Raw genomic sequence first — 18,074 nt, forward strand, 5'->3', positions numbered from 1 at the left:
GGTTGGAAGGCACTCAAAAGATGACTGGGGAAGAGCTGCCTCCTCAAAGTAGACTCGACATTAATGAAGTGGGTGGAGTAAAACTTTCAGGACCTTCATTTGCTGATGTGGCATGACTCAAAATGAGAAGAAACAGCTGCAAACATCCATTAATAATCGGAACCTGGAATGTACGAAGTATAAATCTAGGAAAATTTAATCTGTATGCTGAGCAAATAATACGAAAAGCTGGACTATATGAAGAAGAATGGGGCATCAGGATGGGAGGAAGACTCATTAACAATCTGCGTTATGCAGATGACACAACCTTGCTTCCTGAAAGTGAAGAGGACTTGAAGCACTTCCTAATGAAGATCAAAGACCACAGCCTTCAGTTTGTATTGCACCTCAACATAAAGAAAACAAAATTCCTCACAACTGGACCAATGAGCAACATCACGATAAATGCAGAAAAGATTGAAGTTGTCAAGGATTTCATTTTACTTGGATCCACAATCGACATCCCATGGAAGCAGCAGTCAAGAAATCAAAAGACACATTGCATTGGGTAAATCTGCTGCAAAGGACCTCTTTAAAGTGTTGAAAAGCAAAGATGTCACCTTGAAGACTAAGGTGCACCTGACCCAAGCCATGGTATTTTCAATCTCATCATATGCATGTGAAAGCTGGGCAATGAATAAGGAAGACCGAAAAAGAGTTGACGCCTTTGAATTGTGGTGTTGGTGAAGAATATTGAATATACCATGGACTGCCAAAAGAACGAATAAATCTGTCTTAGAAGAAGTACCACCAGAATGCTCCTTAGAGGCAAGGATGGCGAGACTGTGTCTTACATACTTTGGACATGTTGTCAGGAGGGATCAGTCCCTGGAGAAGGATATCATGCTTGGCAGTGTACAGGGTCAGCGGAAAAGACGAAGACCCTCAACGAGGTGGATTGATACAGTGGCTGCAACAATGAGCTCAAGCATAACAACGATTGTAAGGATGGCGGAGGACCAGGCAGTGTTTCGTCCTGTTGTGCATAGGGTTGCTAGGAGTCGGAACAGACTCAACGGCACCTAACAACAACAACATCCAGTTGTCTAAGAACCATTTGTTGAAAAGACTATTCATTTGTCATTGAATGGTCTTGGCACCTTTGTTGAAAATTAGTTGACCATGGACACATGTGTTTATTTCTGAACTCTCAACTCCATTCCATTGATTTATCTGTTTATTCTTATGCCAGTATCATATTGTCTTGATTACTGTTGCTTTGTAATAAGTTTTGACATTGGGAATTGTGAGTCCTCCAAATTTGTTCTTCTTTTTCAGGATTGCTTTGGCTATTCTGGGTTGCTTGCAATTCTGTATGAATTTTAGAATCAGCTAGTCCATTTCTATAAGGGAGACAGCTGGGATTCTGATAGAGATCACACTGAATCTGTAGGTCAATTTGGGGAGTATTACCCTCTTAACAATACTAAGTTTTCTGATCCATGAACATGGCTGTTTTTTGCATTTATTTAGGTCTCCCTTAATTTAGTTCAATAGCATTTTGCAGTTTTCAAAGTATAGGTTTTGCACTTCTTTTGTTAAATTTATGCCTAAGTATTTCTTTTTGACGCTATTGTAAATTGAATTGTTTTCTTAATTTCATTTTTGAATTGTTCATTGCAAGTGAATAGAAATACACTTGATTATTTGTATATTGCTCTCGTGTCCTGCAGACTTGTTGAACTCATTTACTAGTTTTCATGGTTTTGTGTGTGTGTGTATGTGGATTCCTTAGAATTTTATATACATGAGATCATGTTATCTGCAAATAGAGATACTTTTACTTCTTGCTTTCCAATCCAGATGCCTTTTATTTCCTTTTCTTTTCTAATTGCCAGGGATGGATTACCAATAAGCAAGGTACACACGGGCTTACTCGTGCTTACTTGCTATCTGTAGTGCACAATTTCACCGTGTGTACCTTGCTTAATGTAAGCCCGTGCGTACCTTGCTTACTGGTTAATCTGCCCCTGCTAATTGGCCTGCTAGAACATCTGGTACAAGGTTGAATAGAAGTGGCAGGAGCAGACAGCTTTGTCTAGTTCCTCATCTTAGGGGGAAATCATCCACTTTAACCAATAAGTATGATGTTATCTATAGGTTTTTCATAAATGCTCTTTATCAGTTGAGGAAGTTCCCTTCTACTCCTAGTTTGTTGAGTGTTTTTGGCGTGAAAGGATTTTGGATTTTGTCAAATGTTTTTCCTGCATTTATTGAGATGATCATGTGGGTTTCGTTTTTTATTCTATTGATATGATGTATATTACATTAATTGAGTTCGAGATGTTAAGCCAACCTTGCATTCCTGGTATGAATTCTGCTTGGTCATGGTGTACGATTCTTTTTATATGTTGTTGGATTGGTTTTTCAGTATTTTGTTGAGGATTTTTACATGCATATTCATAAATGATACTGGACTGTAGTTTTTTCTACTTTTTTGCAACCTCCGTAAGAACTGGGAGTCTGCCTCACCCAGAAAAGCTACACCATATATTTCTCATGGTAGGTTGATAGCTATACGTTCACCAGTCTCAACAAAACTGAGCAGAAAAGGCAATGAAACCAATTCTCATTGAACAGCGATGATGTGCTGCAGCATTCTCTAACCACATAACCTAATGTAAGTGCCCCACTCCCCCACCTGCCACATTACCTAGTTTTATTTTCTTCATAGCACCTATCGCTGCATGAAATTATCATGTTTAGTTATGTATTTATATAATGGATGCTTTGTTATGCTCCCCAAATCCCCCTTTCAGGAGTATGGTTCTCATTCCTTCAGGCGTTGGGAGTGATGGCTGCTGACTGTTCTCAGCTGAGTGTCCCTCCAGGAATTGCCCTTGGAAGGAACCACTTAGCCCTTGTTCACACCCCTTTCCTGGGGGTACCCAGGATTCAATGACTGGTCAGTGTGGGGGTATAAAGACCCACATACCTGCCTTGTTTTACAGCAAATCTGAAGGGACATCCCATTTCTAGAGCTCCTGGAGGATCAGCCGAAGCTTCTGTTACACCTACATTGCAATTCAACTTCTCTCTCAGCCGAGTCCTTCTTACCTAACTTCCCTACTAGTGTTGTTTCTGAGATCATGCAGAATAAACTTCCTGCATGCAGATATCCATCTCTGAGTCTGTTTCCAGGGAACCTGACATAAGACACTTTACTTGCTTATTGTTTGTTCTCCCACTAGAATGTACCATGAGAGCAGGGACCTTACCTGTCTTATTTACTACTGGGCCTAGAATAGTGTCTGGCACATGATAGGTACTTAAAAGATATTTGTGGACTACGGATGAATGAACCAATGGGTTTAATTTGTCTAAGTTTCACAACTCTGACTCATTTTCCATATGAGAAAACAAGCACAGAGAGGTCAATTAAATTCCCAGGGACACATAGAGAATCAATTGTGGAATCAGGACCACGCTGATATGAATCCAGTATTCATGCTCTTTTCACCACCAAGCAAAGCCTCTTGATGTCTTCATCATTGTGGGTAGTCCCTCTTGCTTGGCACTTGTGGTCTGGCTGATTTTTTAGAGCACTTGGCATGGAAACCCCAATTTAGCCTTTAAGTCTTCTCTTTCTTCCATTCTCTATCTCACCCACACCAGTGACCTCTTCCATGTCTTTCTATGCAACTTTACTCCAAAGTGTCTTTTCTCTCCTAATTTCACTACCAACGTATTGTTCCAGAGTCTGATTTGTCCCCAACTCAACCACTAGAGTCTTTTCATTGGTGCCATCACCTCATGCTTTCATCTCCTCCTGTGGACCCTATATGTCATTTCCAACATTCTCTTCCTCACCATTTTCACCACCTCAGTCAGGGTCCAAGCAGGATGGCGAGGCACTCAGGAAAAAGCAAGAGTGGGAGCTGTTACCATTCCTAGAGCTGAAGGGGCAAAGGAAGGAAATGGTGTTATTTGAGCCTGGCGAGAGTTGAAGGCACGGAGGAGGGGCCTCCCAGTAGGACCTGTAATCCTGGAAAGGTATAGGTACTACCAGAGACAGGACACCAAAGCAAGGAGAGAGCAGGGAAGAAACTCCCTGGCTTCTCTCACCTGCCATACTCAGATCTCCCGTTAGTGTCTCCCCTTGGGCAAACTCAGCTGTATGCCAGTTGGCAAGGGCGACTGAGTGATGCAGTGTGTTGCAGTATGCTCCTAAGGTGCAGAACAGGGCAGAGGGGAGCAGAGACTGGATCTGGGGGTTAGGAGGGGCGAAAAAGGAACCAGCACACCTTAATTCTCTAGGGGCAATGGAACACCTAATTTTCAAATTCCACTAAGACCATCCAGAGCACCCTTCTATTTATAGATTCCAGTACAGGTTATGAATACCTTTGAAACACATATACCATGTGATCCTCACAGTCCTCCCATGAAGTAGGTAAGTATTATGACCTACGCCACTTCACAGATGAAGAAACCATCTTGGAAATATTATTTGTGACTCACCCAAGATCATCACTCAACTAAGATATGGCAAAGTTGAAACATGAGCCCAGGTTTGTGAGTGCAATATTCTTGACCAAAATCTAAGGCTCAATTGAGCACACAGTTGAGGTGTACATTCTCTTGGACATCTCTCCACTTCTACTGCGTTCTCTTCTTCCTGCATACGTGCGTGCGCGCACACGCGCACACACACACTATGTCAATGCCTTTCATACCGCCTTCCACCACTTATCTTTTGGCCTTAACCTTCTCCTGTCCCTCAATATTTCTACTTAGGACACTCATCATTCCTCCTCCTGATAGTAAACCAAGGCCCATCAACTCCCCCCCTCAGTATCTTACCTCCTCACCTGCTGCCTCTTGCCTCTAAAATCGGAATATGGTTTTGTACAGAGCTGTGCTATCCAATAAGGTAGCCAATGGCCACTTGAAATATGGCTGGTGTGACTTAAGAACTAATTTTTTATTTAATTCTTATTAATTTAGATTTAAAAACTGAAACTGATCTTCCCCTCAACCCCTACACTGAGTGTTGGCCACGCTTAGTGACTTGCTTCCAAAGAGTAGAGAAGGGAAAGTGAGAGAAAAGTAACTTTACAGTGCAAAAGCCTGGCAAACACGAACTTGGCCAGGTGATGAGAGTTACCATCACCAGTGATAAGTCATGTTGATTGCATGTACCCTTGATATGATGTGTTGAGAAGGGCACATCACTGCTTGTGGTCTTCCTCCCCAAAATCCATAACCCCAGACTAACCATGTGAAAAACAGCAGACAAATCTCAATTGTGGGACATTCTACAAAATACCCGACCAATACTTCTCAAATTATCAAAGGAAAGTCTGAGAAACTATCACAGACCAGAGGGTAGTAAAGACACATGAAAATTAAATGCAATATGGTATCCTTTTGAAAAAGGACAAGAAGTGGAAAAACGGGTAAAATCCAAATAGTCTGGAATTTAGTTAATAGTAATGTACCAATCCACTCCCCATCTGTCAGTTTGTTGTACTGTGCTGCTTACGTGTTCCTGTGATGCTGGAAGCTATGCCTCCGGTATTTCAGATAAGTAGGATCACCCATGGTGGAAAGGTGTCCAGACTAAGACAGACTAGGAGGAAAGGCCTGCGAATCTACTTTCAAAAATCAGCCAATGAAAATCTATGGATCACAACAGAACATTGTCTGACTTGCTTACTTTAGACACTTCATCAGAAGAGATCAATCGCTGCAGGAGAACATCGTGCCTAGTGAAGTAGAGGGCCAGCAAGGGTGAGGGAGTTCCTTGGTGAGATGGATGTATTGGCATAATAGTTGCAAAGATGGACTAAAACATGGCGGAGATTGTGGGGAGGATGTAGGACCAGGCAACATTTTGTTCTGTTGTACATAAGTATCTAATGTACCAATGTTGGTTTCCTTAGCTGTGACAAACCTACCATAGTAATGTAAGATGTCAAAAATAGGGAAATATTTAAGTTATATACAGGAACCTTCTGTACTATCTTTGCAACATATCCATAAATATAAAACTATTCTAAAATAACAGGCTTATTAAGAGCAAAAATAAAAGCTGTTAATTCAATTATTGAAAAACTTTTAAGAGTGTTTGGAACAACTTGTGTATGTTAACCTACTTTTTCAACTGCAAAATTTATGAAATCTCAATACAGATCAGGAGCCCTGGTGGAAAAGTGGTTGAGAGCCCAGCTGCTAACCAAAAGGTTGGCAGTTCAAATCCACCAGCCACTCCTTGGAAACCCTGTGGGGCAGTTCCACTCCATCCTATAGAGTCGCTATGAGTTGCAATTGGCTCGACGGCAATGGGTTTAAATACAGATTATTTCCAATGAAAATTTAGGGTCCAAATGGAGATATGCTGTAAGCGTAAAATATAAACCAGATTTCAAAGACTTTGTACGTGAGAAAAAGTAAACTATCTTATTAATAATTTTTTAAATATTGATGACATGTTAAAATAATAATATTTTTGGATATTTTCGGTTAAATAAAATATATTACTTAAAAAAATTTCACCTGTTTCATTTTGTTTTTTTTAAATGTGGCTCCTAGAAAATTTAAAATTATATGTGTGGCTCACATTATATTTCTATTGGACAGCACTGTTACTAAGGTTAAGAACACACACTCTTATAGTTTATAAAGAACGTGTTCTATATTCCACTTTGGTGAGTAGTGTCTGGGGTCTTAAAAGCCTGTGAGCAGCCATCTAGGATACTGCACTGGTATCACCCCTTTGGGAGCAAAGAAGAATAAAGAAAACTAAAAAAGGGAAAGATTAGTCCAAAGGACTAATGGACCACATCTACCATGGCCTCCACCAGACTGAGTCCAGTAAAACTAGATGGTGCCTGGTTACCACCACCGACTGCTCTGACAGGGATCACAATAGGGGGTCCTGGACAGAGCTAGAGAAAAATGTAGAACAAAATTCTAACTCAAAAAGAAAGACCAGACTTGCTGGCCTGACAGAGACTGGAGAAACCTGAGAGTATGGCCCCTGGACACCCTTTCAGCTCACTAAGGAGGTCATTCCTGAGGTTCACCCTTCAGCCAAAGATTGAACAGACCCACGGAACAAAACAAGACCAAAAGGGTGCACCAGCCCTGAGGCAGGGACTGGAAGACAGGAGGGGACAGGAAAACTGGTAATGAGGAACCCAGGGTTGAGAAGGGAGAGTGTTGACATGTCGTGGGGTTGTTAACCAGTGTCATACAAAAATGTGTGTATTGACTGTTTGATGAGAAGCTAGTTTGTTCTGTAAACTTGCATCTAAAGTACAAAAAAAAGAATACAGACTCTTGAGCCAAACTGCCTGTGTTGAAATCCCAGCTCTGCCCCTACTAAGTGATTGACCTTGAGCAAAGTTATTTAACCTTTCTGTGCCATAGTTGTTGTTGTTAGTTGCCATCAAGTCAGTTCTGACTCCTGGTGACCCCGTGTGTGTCAGAATAGAACTGTGCTCTATTGGGTTTTCAATGGCTGATCTTTCGGAAGCAGATCCTCAGGCTTTTCTTTCAAGACGCCTCTGGGTGGACTTGAACCTCCAGGCTAGTAGTCAAGCGCTTAAGCGTTTGCCCACTCAGGACTCACACCACAGCTATCCAGATGTAAAACAAAGTACCCACCGCATGGCATTGTTAGGAGGATTCAATAAGCCCATCTACAGAATGTGATGGGAACTGAGTCTGGAACAATAAGTGCTAGCCTTTATCATTATGGTAGGGCTGTTTATAAGGAGCACTAGTGGTGCAGTGGTTAAGAGCTTGGCTGCTAACCAAAAGGTTGGCAGTTTGAACCCACCAGCCACTCTACAGGTTCCGTAAAGTCTACAGCTTAGGAAACCCTATGGGGAAGTTCTACTCTGTCACATGGGGTCACTATGAGTGGGAATCCACTTGATGGCAACGTTTTTTAGGGTGGTTTATAGCCAGAGGGTCTTCGGAGGTCCAACAGAGTCATGAAAGGATACACTGCCAAACCAGAGAGGTAGCAAGGAAGAAATACTCTGTCTGTACGGGAAGCCAGCCAGCAAGTGAGCCCAGGTGATGATGTCCACAGGGCTCAGCCTCCCAGGACACAGAGCAAAGCAGAGAAAGGTGGGGAAAGGATCTGGGGGTGGAGAGAAGAAAGGAAGATACGGAGCACACCTCACTTCTGTAGCAATTGAAAGCTTAACGCACTCTGCTTTCATGCCCACTCAGCTCCACCTCTCCATTCCATCCTTACTACCAGGAACCACCAGTTTAGTGACTTTCCCTTAGTCGCCCCCACTTCCCATGTTGTATCAGCTTCAGCCCTTGCCATGCTCAGAGCTCCTGAGCCATCACTACATTCCTGGACAGAGCCCTTTCAGAGATAAGTGATGTGTGTGAAGAGATGGGCATTTTGCTATCTTTTCACTGGATGCTTACCTTTATTCTAGAAAGAGAATAGCTGACCGGTGAAGGGAAAGCACAGGTATTTCCAACATTATGTGCATCCCACTGAGCTGACTGATGAAGATGATGACAAGGATGATGAACGACCTCAGCATCGTGTTTTGAGTGTTGTTGTTGTTTTCCTAGAGAATTCTTCCCAGTGTTCCTAATGTAGACCTTATCTGGTCAAGTCACAATTTTCTGAAATAAATGAAGCTGGGGTGGATCTCCTTTGTGAGCTGAATGACTAACTTTTCTCTTGTGCTGGCCAGATGGTCTTGCCTCCGCTCCTTTTACCAGGGCACACGTGCAGGGAATTGAATAAGCAATTCCAGCCAGCCTCTGGACTATTATGTAAATGGTTCTCTAATGCCCCCCACATGCCCTTGGGAATCTCTCTAATTAATTAACTTAAAAAAAAAAAAGAAGACAAAAAACAACAAACACACTTTTTTTCATGGTATTACGTGGTCTTAACACTACTCTATTGTGGGATGTGGCTCTACTTTTCAGGATACGGAGCACATGATTTTCTGACCCAGGTTACTTAAGCGCTCAATCTCATTAAGCTCCTAAAATCATCACCTGCTCACAGGGTCTCCCAATGGACTCTTTCCTCTGCTGATATTTATGCTTTTTAGGCTATTTTATTAGGTGCATATAAGTTTTGTTTTATCTCTCGGAGGAACTGAATCCTTTATCATTACCTAGTGACCCTTCTAACTCTCATAATGCTCTTAAAGTCTGTGCTCCCCAATGCGGCTTTCTTTTGGTTAATAATTACTTTTTTTAAATCCTGTTACGTTCTACTTTTCTACATTCTTATGCCTTAATTAAGTGTGGCTCTTGTAATCAGCGTATAGATACATCTTAAAAACTCCTATCTGACAATCTGTTTTTTAACTGGCTAGTTTAATTCACTTTTTTATATGGTGAGTAATAGTAATTACTCTATATAAATGAATTATATTTGGACTTGTTTGTGCCACCTTACTTTTTAATTTATTTATCCTGCTTTTTCTATGATTCTTTTTTCCCTCTAATTTCTTATAATTTTTTAATTGTTTGTGGTTTATTGTTTATATATGTTTGTTTCCTTGTTTTATCGTTCCTTTCTACTTGTTTGGACTTTATAGACCATTTCTGTTCTTTTAGAAATACCCTTGATTTACATACAAAAAGAAACAATCTTTGATGGTTACAAGGGAGGAGAGGGGTGGGGATGGAAAAACAATAGACAATAGATATGTGGCAACTTTTTTTAACTTTGGTGAAGGGTAAGACAGTACACAATACTGGGGAAGTCAGCACAACCTGTCCAAGGCAAGGTCATGGAAGCTCCATAGACACATCCACACTCCCTGAGCGACCGAATTGCCGGACTGAGGGCTGTGGGGACCATGGTCTCGGGGAATATCTAGCTCAACCGGCATAACATAGTTTATAAAGGATATGTTCTACATTCTACTTTGGTGAGTAGTGTCTGGGGTCTCAAAAGCCTGTGAGCAGCCATCTAGGACACTCCACTAGTCTCACCCCTTCGAGGGGGAAAGGAAGAATAAAGAAAACTAAAGATACAAGGGAAAGTTTAGTCCAAAGGACTAATGGACCACATCTACCACAGCCTCCACCAGACTGAGTCCAGTAAAACTAGATGGTGCCTGGCTACCACCACTGACTGCTGTGACAGGGATCACCATAGAAGGTCCCAGACAGAGCTGGAGAAAAATGTAGAACAAAACTCCAACTCAAAAAGAAAGACCAGACTTGCTGGCCTGACAGAGACTGGAGAAACCTGAGAGTATGGCCCCCGGACACCCTTTCAGCTCAGTAATGAGGTCACTCCTGAGGTTCACCCTTCAGCCAAAGATTGAACAGGCCCATGGAACAACACAAGACTAAAGGGGCACACCAGCCCTGACTGGAAGACAGGAGAGAACAGGAAAGCTGGTAATAGGGAACCCAGGGTTGAGAAGGGAGAGCATCGACATGTTGTGGGGTTGTTAACCAATGTCATAAAACAATGTGTGTACTGTTTGATGAGAAACTAGTTTGTTCTGTAAACCCTCATCTGAAGTACAAAAAAAAAAAAGAATATATATATATAAAAGAAATACTCTTGGAATTTTCTCATGTGTATTTAATTTGCAAAGTCAAAAATCAAGCACTATGTCTTCCCTCTATAACAAGGGTCAGCAAACTATGCCCCACCAGCCAAATCTGCCCACCATCTGTCTTTGTAAATAAAGTTTTATTGGAGCACAGTCATGCTCTTTCATTTATGTATTGTCAATGGCTGCTTTTACATTACCAGAGCAGAGTTGAGTTGAGTAGAATATTTGCTATCGGGTGCTTTATAGAAAAAGGTTACCAACCCTGCCGTAGAATAACACTTTTAAGAATCTTAGGCGATTTTTAACTCTTATCACCTCTCTCCTGACTAACATGTGATTCTTGTCCAATATTTTATTTTTGTCATTTTTTCCTTACTCCACAAATTCAACATTAGTATCCCTTTTTCCTAAATAATACTTGCTTATATATATAAACATTTTGACTATTTTATTGTTCACTGTTCCCATTTGCATCTCAGCTCATCCTTCTGGCATGTTTCCTTTTTCCTGAAGTACATGTTTTGGAAGGTGTTCCTTTACTGAAGATCTTTTGGTGGTAAATCCCTCCGTTTTTGTGTACCTGCAAATATCTTATCTTTATCCTCCTTTATGAAAGATGATTTCCAGTGTACATAATTCTAAGCTGACAGTTATTTTTTCCTCAACATTTGGAAAATATTATTCCACTGTCTTCTGATTTCCATTGTTGAAAAAAAAAAACTGTTAATCTAATTGGTATTCTTTTGAGGTTGATCCATCTTTTTTCTCCGCCTTTTCTAAGATCTCTTGGCTGTTGGCGTTCTGCAGTTTCATTATGATGTGTTTAGTCATGAATTTTTTTTTCTCTTATGCTGCTTGGTATATGTTGTCCTTCCTAGATATGTGTTATTACGTTTTTCATCAGTCTTGAAAAATTCATGCCATTGCCTCATCAAATACTGCTTTTCAATCTCTCTCTCTCTCTCTCCTCTTATTATGGAACTGCAATTAGATTTGTGTTTGATTTTCTCATTTTATCTTCCAATCTCTTTAATCTCGCTTTCATATTTTCCATCTTCTTCTCTTTCTATACTGCGTTCTGGGCTATTTATAATTATTTCTTCAGCTGAATTTAATCTACTGTTCAACTAGTCCCCTGGGGTTCTTTATTTCAATAATTATGTTTTATTTACAGAAGTTCCATTTTTAAAGGATCTTCCTGATCCTTTCTGTTAGTCTGTTGCCTGCTCATCTAGGTGATTGAATCTTTTATTTCTTTAATTTCATATAGTTGTTCTGTATTTTGTAACTGACAATTCCTGTATTTCTAATCCTTGTGTAGATCTGAATCTAGTATATGTTGTTCATGCTACTTCTGACACATGATGACTTGCCTGAGCATACTGTGAGTTCATTGCTTGATTTTAACCACTAGGAATCCTGTAGGTCTAAATTAGAGTTTCCTTCCAAAAAAGATTTGCTTCAGCTGTGAGTCAGGGGTAGGGGAGAGGTATCTCTGATCTGGGACCACTTCAGCCACTGTGAGGAATTTGACTTAGTACATGGGGCTTAGGATTGGCTCCCCCAACTCAATATTGGCCCAAGTTTTAGTATCTCTGTAACAGTGTTGCTATAGGTACCCTCTCCCCCTCCATTCCTTTCCCTTCAAGGCTCCCTGCTGTGGTCTAGCCTTGGGCTGGTTTTATTTGGGGGGTTGTTTGTATAAGTCTTTGGACATCTCTCCCATCCCTTGTAAGACAAGAAATGCCTTGAAGAGTGTTTATATCCAGGATCTAGCTGCTATGCAGTGGGAGAGTCCCTCAGAACACTTCACCATCCCCAACACACACACTCATGTATGCACACACACAGGCCACCATATTGCTGAAGGCAGAAGTTTCCTTGTTAAACTTTACAATATTCTGTTTTAGAATTGCAAAAAGGCCATCATTCTTTGTCTCATTTATTGTACCAAGTATGAAATTTGTTTTCTTATTTAGTCACTATTTTATCATCCTAATTTTGAGAATGTCTGTGGTCCTCAAAACGTTTACTTCTTGTGTACAAACCTGATACTTAGGTACATGGTACCTAAAGATTGGTCCTACACCTCAGGTTAGTTTGCCTCTTGAAGTGGAAGCTGGTGATACAGACCAGAAGGCTGGCATCCCACTTGCCTTATGCTTACATACACAAGGAAACTGCCGATACTTCAACACAGCAGCAAGACATTATTTAGTGTTTGTAGCAAACTGTACATTTGACAAACACTTTACAACCTATTTTTTAAAGTCATTTCTCACACCACTTAAGGAGAAAATCAAGTGGTCCACTCTAGATTCATGTCTCCCACTAGTCATCTTTGTGAGATGATTCAGATCCCTTTCCGCTCTACATTTATTGAGTAAGTGAATCAACTAAAATCAAAAAGTGGCTACCACATCCCCCTCTTTCCTGACACCACTTCTTTCTGGATTAGTCGAAGAGATATCAGGAAAAGAGGGCTGATCAGACAAATGAGAAAATGAACACTAATACAGTGGTTTTTCTTTGGACCCCTGCCATGACATGGTGCAAGGGGAAAACTTTGCATCTGGTATCGGTTCTGTGGGCAGATGGCTCTCGGCAAGGCTCCTTTCATTACTGGACAAAGTACTCATGTTCAAAAGACCCCACAGCACAGACAGTGTGCTGGTGGAGAAAGTACAGGAAACCTTTAAGTTGGTGGACTTGGGAAACTGGAGAAGGTTGGGTGAAAGAAGGGAATTCACATTTATTCAACTCCTGTTATTAACCTGGTACTCTTCTTTCTTTATTGAATAAATTATTTTTTTCCCACAAAAGTAACAAAGATTAGAAAGAATGACATAATAAACACCCATTTACCTATCATCTAGACTTAACAGTTGTTAACATTTTCCCATATTTGTTCCATCTACTTTTTGCAGTTTTTAAAATTATAGACATACTAATATTTTGTCCTTAAAAACATTATTGCATCTTACATAATCACAATGTCATCAACACCTCTAACAACAATAACAATAATTCTGTCATGTTATCTAATGCTCATTCCATATTGAAATTTCCCCCCAGCTGTCTCCCAGGTGTCTTTTGTAGCTGGTTGTTCAAACCAGGATCCAATCAAGTACCAGAAATTGCATTTGGTCATTATATTTAAGACTCTATCAATCCAGATTGGCCTAGTAATTTTCGTATGTTATCTTCATATCTTCATAGCAACCCTAAGAAGTAGTTACCATTATTTCCATTGTATAAATGCAAAAAATTGAGGCTAAAAAGTAGTTAGCCCAAATCACAGTCAGTAAATTTGTAGAGGATATCTCCTGCTTTTTTAGCTGCATGGCATTCAAGCTCTCCTCCTATTTTGAGCACGTTCCATTGCATCTTGGTGGGGGGCACACCCAGCAGCCAAGAGGCAAACACATGTAGCTTGGCAAGTTGAATGCCTTGGTTCAGGACTTTGAGTGTCTGTCAGTGTGTCATACTGTGGGGGCTTGTGTGTTGCTGTGATGCTGGAAGCTCTGCCACCGGTATTCAGATACCAGCAAGGTCACCCACGGAGGACAGGTTTCAGCTGAGCTTCCAGACTAAGACAGACTAGGAAGAAGGACCCAGCAGTCTACTTCTGAAAAGCATTAGCCAGTAAAACCTTATGAATAGCAGCAGAACATTGTCTGATATAGTGTTGGAAGATGAGCCCCCCAGGTTGAAAGGCACTCAAAAGATGACTGGGGAAGAGCTGCCTCCTCAAAGTAGAGTCGACATTAATGACGTGGATGGAGTAAAGCTTTCGGAACCTTCATTTGCTGATGTGGCATGACTCAAAATGAGAAGAAACAGCTGCAAACATCCATTAATAATCGGAACCTGGACTGTACAAAGTATGAATCTAGGAAAATTGGAAATCGTCAAAAGTGAAATGGAACGCATAAACATCAATATCCTAGGCATTAGTGAGCTGAAATGGACTGGTATTGGCCATTTTGAATCGGACAATCATATAGTCTACTATGCTGGGAATGACAACTCGAGGAGGAATGGTTTTGCATTCATCATCAAAAAGAACATTTCGAGATCTATCCTGAAATACAATGCTGTCAGTGATAGGATAATATCCATAGGCCTACAAGGAAGACCAGTTAATACAACTATTATTCAAATTTACCCGCCAACCACTAGGGCCAAAGACGAAGAAATAGAAGATTTTTATCAGCCACTACAGTCTTGAATTGATCGAACATGCAATCAAGATGCATTGATAATTACTGGCAATTGGAATGTGAAAGTTGGAAACAAAGAAGGATCAGTAGTTGGAAAATATGGCCTTGGTGATAGAAACAATGCTGGATATCAAATGATAGAATTTTACAAGACCAATGACTTCTTCATTGCAAATACCTTCTTTCACCAACATAACTCACCAGATGGAATGCACTGGAATCAAATCAACTACATCTGTGGAAAGAGACAATGGAAAAGCTCAATATCGTCAGTCAGGACGAGGCCAGGGGCCAACTGTGGAACAGACCATCAATTGCTCATATGCAAGTTCAAGCTGAAACCGAAGAAAATCAGAGTAAGTCCATGATAGCCAAAATATGACCTTGAGTATATCCCACCTGAATTTAGAGACCATCTCAAGAATAGATTTGACACATCGAACACTAGTGACCAAAGACCAGACGAGTTGTGGAATGACATCAAGGACATCATCCATGAAGAAAGTAAGAGGTCACTGAAAAGACAGGAAAGAAAGAAAAGACCAAGATGGATGTCAGAAGAGACTCTGCAACTTGTTCTTGAGCATCGAGCAGCTAAAGCAAAAGGAAGAATTGATGAAGTAAAAGAACTGAACAGAAGATTTCAAAGGGCCTCTCAAGAAGACAAAGTAAAGTATTATAATGACATGTGCAAAGAGCTAGAGATAGAAAATCAAAAGGGAAGAACATGCTCGGCGTTTCTCAAGCTGAAAGAACTGAAGAAAAAATTCAAGCCTCAAGTTGCAATAGTGAAGGATGCCACGGGGAAAATATTAAACGATGCAGGAAGCATCGAAAGAAGATGAAAGGAATACACAGAGTCATTATACCCAAAAGAATTAGTCGATGTTCAACCATTTCAAGAGATGGCATATAATCAGGAACCGATGGTACTGAAGGAAGAAGTCCAAGCCGCTCTGAAGGCATTGGCGAAAAACAAGGCTCCAGGAATTGATGGAATATAAATTCAGATGTTTCAACAAACAGATGCAACGCTGGAGGTGCTCACTTATCTATGCCAAGAAATATGGAAGACAGCTTCCTGGCCAACTGACTGGAAGAGATCCATATTTATGCCTATTCCCAAGAAAGGTGAGCCAACTGAATGTGGAAATTATAGAACAATATCATTAATATCACACGCAAGCAAAATTTTGCTGAAGATCATTCAAAAATGGCTGCAGCAGTATATCGACAGGGAACTGCCAGAAATTCAGGCCAGTTTCAGAAGACGACGTGGAACCAGGGATATCATTGCTGTTGTCAGATGGATCCTGGCTGAAAGCAGAGAATACCAGAAGGATGTTTACCTGTGTTTTATTGACTATGCACAGGCATTTGACTGTGTGGATCATAACAAATTATGGATAACACCGCGAAGAATGGGAATTCCAGAACACTTAATTGTGCTCATGAGGAACCTTTACATAGATCAAGAGGCAGCTCTTCGGACAGAACAAGGGGATAATGATTGGTTTAAAGTCAGGAAAGGTGTGCGTCAGGGTTGTATTCTTTCACCATACCTATTTAATCTGTCTGCCGAACAAATAATACGAGAAGCTGGACTATATGAAGAAGAATGGGGCATCAGGATTGGAGGAAGACTCATTAACAACCTGCGTTATGCAGATGACACAACCTCGCTTGCTGAAAGTGAAGAGGACTTGAAGCACTTACTAATGAAGATCAAAGACCACAGCCTTCAGTATGGATTGCACCTCAACATAAAGAAAGCAAAAATCCTCACAATTGGACCAATGAACAACATCATGATAAATGGAGAAAAGATTGAAGTTGTCAAGGATTTCATTTTACTTGGATCCACAATCAAAAGCCATGGATGCAGCAGGCAAGAAATCAAAAGACACATTGCATTGGGCAAATCTGCTGCAAAGGACCTCTTCAAAGTGTTGAAGAACAAAGATGTCTCCCTGAAGACTAAGGTGCGCCTCACCCAAGCCATGGTATTTTCAATCACTTCATATGCATGTGAAAGCTGGACAATGAATAAGGAAGACCAAAAAAGAGTTGACGCCTTTGAATTGTGGTGTTGGTGAAGAATATTGAATATACCATGGACTGCCAAAAGAACGAACAAATCTGTCTTGGAAGAAGTGCGGCCAGAATGCTCCTTAGATGCAAAGATGGCAAGACCGCTTCTTACATACTTTGGACATGTTGTCAGGAAGGATCAGTCCCTGGAGAAGGACATCATGCTTGGCAACGTACAGGGTCAGCGGAAAAGAGGAAGACCCTCAACAAGGTGGATTGACACAGTGGCTGCAACAGTGAGCCTAACCATAACAACGATTTTAAGGATGGCTCAGGACCGGGCAGTGTTTTGTTCTGTTGTGCATAGGGTCGCTATGAGTCGAAACCGACTTGACGGCACCTAACAACATCTCCTGCTTTTTTAGCCGCCTGGCTTTCAAGCTCTCTTCCTATTTTGAGCACGTTCCATTGCATTTTGGTGGGGGGCATGCCCAGCAGCCAAGAGGCAGACACATGTAGCTTGGCAAGTTGAATGTCTTGGTTCAGGACCTTGAGTATGGACCAGTGCTGTTCAAGAAAATTTTCTGCAATGATAGAAATGTTCTGTATCTGCACTGTCCAGTACAGGACCACTAGCCACATTTAGTGGCTACCATATTGGACAGTACAGGTCTAGACACAGTGATGCCGTACTACAGGGACATTTGAGAAATTATACATGACATCAGGGTAGGATTTAGAGTCTGGCGGTGTTGGCAGCTCTGAGAGTTGAGTTGGTGGTAGTGTTCCAGATAGACTGCTTGCTCACTTTCAGAGCCTATCAATTATCTGAACAGTCCAATAGCCATCCAGTAAATTCCCCTTTCGCTTAAATATTTCAGAGCCATTTTCCGTTGGTTAAAATCAAAAGTTCCTTGGCAGATTAGTTGTCACTCATTTAATTTTTTCCTTAAGAACAAAATCTCCAGTCTTAGCTAGGCACAGGTGAAATTAGTTGTGGCATATAACTAAGTTCTGGTCAATGGGATACCAGGGGAAGTATAGTATGCAAATTTGGGGAGTATCTTTAAACAGGAAGCCTGGCCTTCTTTGGCTCTTCTTCCTTCCAGCTAGCTAGAATGTGGATAATTCGGGTGGAGCTAAGGAGCCATCTTTGACTATGCAGTAGAAACCAAGTCTTGAGGAGGGCAGAGTGCCAAAATAGAAGAAGCCTGTCACACTGGGGATTATGAAGTCACTCTACTAGCTATGACGGCTTACATTT

Source organism: Loxodonta africana, chromosome X (genome assembly GCF_030014295.1).
Source record: "Loxodonta africana isolate mLoxAfr1 chromosome X, mLoxAfr1.hap2, whole genome shotgun sequence".
Classification (NCBI taxonomy): Eukaryota; Metazoa; Chordata; class Mammalia; order Proboscidea; family Elephantidae; genus Loxodonta; species Loxodonta africana.